Source organism: Triticum urartu, chromosome 1A (assembly GCF_056163025.1).
Source record: "Triticum urartu cultivar PI428250 chromosome 1A, HENAU_Tu73, whole genome shotgun sequence".
NCBI lineage: Eukaryota > Viridiplantae > Streptophyta > Magnoliopsida > Poales > Poaceae > Triticum > Triticum urartu.
Window position 1 is genome coordinate 302,412,012 of NC_141873.1, and position 2,820 is coordinate 302,414,831.

The window sequence follows — 2,820 nt, forward strand, 5'->3', positions numbered from 1 at the left end:
GGCTGCTTGCCGGCCATCGCCACAGCTCGCTCAAGGAGTCGCTTCTCGGCCGCAATCACCAGGGACTCGGCCAGCCGACTGCTCTCGGCCGCACAAGCGGACGACTTCCGGTAGTCGCCGGCCACAGTCAGAATTCCCCTGGAACTGGGCATCTTCATCTTGAGGTAGGCATAGTGGGGGACCGCCATGAACTTGGCCAAGGCGGGCCGGCCAAGTAGCGCATGGTATGGGCTCTCAAGGTCCACTACCTCAAACCAAACAGACTCTCTTCGGAAGTGATCTTTGTCCCCAAAGAGGACGTCAATCAGGATCTTGCCGATTGGTGAGCAGGAAAGCCCAGGACCAATGCCGTGGAACACAGTCCGGCTGTTCTGAAGCTGTCTCTGCTTGATTCCTAACTTCTCCATGGTGTCCTTGTACAGGATGTTGATGTTGCTGCCCCATCTATCAGGACTCGCGAGAAACGCGCGGCCCGTTTGTCCGTGGCAAAGGTGGCGTCCAGGACCAAGGCGTAGGAGCCCGGACTCGGCATCACTTCTGGGTGGTCAGCCCTGCTCTAGCTGATGGGCCTCTCTGACCAGTGCATGAACTCTGGCGTCTCTGAGGCTACTGCGTTCACCTCTTGTCGCTGCAGCCGCCTGCTGCGTCGATCATCAGCCACACTGGTGAACACCACGTAGGCTCCGTGCTCTTCAGGGTACTCGTCTTGTATCACGCCGACTGGCCTGACTGCCGGCTGCTGGGGTGGAGGCGGAGGCGGCTGCCCAGCAGGCGGGGGTGGCAGGAGGCCGTCTCCCTTGGCGATCCTGGTGAGCCAGTGTCACTTCCGGGTGGTGTGATTCGATGACTTCATGCTGCTATGGAACTTGCAAGGTCCATCCAAGGTCTGCTCGTAGGAGAAGGCCGGCAACCAGTTCGGCTTGCTGCCTTTCTGTCACTTGGGCGGAGGCTGCTCTTCTGGCTGCTGGGCTTCGACGGTCGCGACCTGCCGGCTGCTGGAAGCCGGCTGCGGGGCCTTGCGCTTGTGGTCGCCCTACTGCTGTCGCCGGCCGGCATCTGTTGCCGGAGTTCTTGGAGCCTGAGGAGCTACTTTGCCAGTCGTGCTGATTTGAATTTCCATCTTCATGGAGGAGTCGGCCGTAGCGTACTTGTCCGCTATGATCAGCAGCTCATCGAGGGTTTCTGGCTCATCGCAGAGGAGCTTGTGCTTGAGGAGGGTGCCTTCTCGGCACCCGTCTGTGAAGTACTCGATGGCCTGCACTTCGTGCACGCCCTCGCAGGAGTTCCGGAGCTCGGCCCAACGCGTGAGGTAGTCGCGAGTCGACTCGTCAGGACCTTGCACGCACAAGGAGAGCTGACGAGGCTTGGGAGGACGCTTGTACGTGCTGGTGAAGTTGCGGACGAACGCTTCGGTGAAGTCGACCCAGCTGTTGATGCTGCGGGGCTTTAGGCTGTTCAGCCATGTCCGGGCCGTGCCCTGGAGCATGAGCGGAACATACTTTACGGCGACACGCTTGTTGCCGTTTGCTATGCTAACAACCGTGGAGTAGTCGACTAGCCAGTCTTCCAGCTTCACGGAGCCGGTATACTTGGGCGTGTCTCTTGGGAGCGTGAACCCTCTGGGAAAGGGCTCGTCCCGAATGCGGGGCCCGAAACAAGGCGGACCCAGCTCATCTTCTTCTTCGAGCGCCAGGGACCGGTGAAGTCGGTCGATCCGGTGGCGGGCGTCATTCTCTCCGACCCCCTCTCGGCGGCCAAGGCGGTCACTGAGAGTCGGATGGTCAATAGGCGGCGGGGAGACTCGCCTCTCCTTGCGGGGAGGGGGAGGCGGACAGTCGTCCCGTCGTTCCACTGCTCTTGGGCGGCCGTCTTGGTCGCGCTCTATGGTATCCGAGTCCGACTGTGGCTGACAGCCGGCTCCTTGTCCTTTCTTCCTCGGGCACCGCCAGTCGGCGTCCGAGACGTCGCGCCTTGATCTCGGTGTGGGTCGTCGTTTGGCCGCTGCGGCGCCTCCGTGCGGCAGCCGGCCTCGTTCTGCGCGGCGGCCGCGTCGAGGAGCCGCTGGACTCGCTCCATCATGAGGCGGCGCTCTTCGCCCTCGAAATTGTCCAGCTCATCCGCCGCTGCCTGGGCGGCTCGGATGTTCTCCGCTGGCGTGGCATACATGGGGCGGCTAGCCCCAAACAGGCTAGCGATAGCTACGCCGTGCTACTGAACCGCGCCAAGGCGGCTGGGCCCTGCCGGAGCCGGCGAGCTGCCAACGGCGCGATCCATCTCCCGCTGGTAAGCTTCTGACAAGCGTCTCATGCTGGCTAGCTTCTTCGCGCCTTCAACAAGCTGAAGGCGGCGCGCTTCTAACGTCTTTGCGTCGGCATCTTCCGGAATGGGCGCAGCTAGGTCTTGCAACGCCGCGCCGAGCGAGTCGGGCGCCCTTCCACCAGGGAACTCGTCATGACTGATGACCAACACCTCAGTGATGGTGCTCCCGTCGCTCTCCGCGTGGGGGAGAGGTTCGTCCTAGACCACCACGTTGGAGGGGAACGCGTCGACCAACGCGGTGGCGGAGTCGACCAGCATCGGGTCGGTGGAGCCTACGGACTCCAAGTCTACGGCAGGCTCGCCGGAAACGTGGAGTTGATCGAGGAGGCCCGCGAGGAGGTTTTCGGGGCCGCCTACGCCTGCATCGGACGCAGGTTCGTCGGAGAGGCGGACCTCGCCGACAAGTTCGGCCAAGGAGCTGGCCGCGCAGGCGATCTCCACGCCGTGCAGTGCGTCGACGCAAACTTCGTCTGGCGTGCCTGGCTGGCTGCGCTCGCCAGG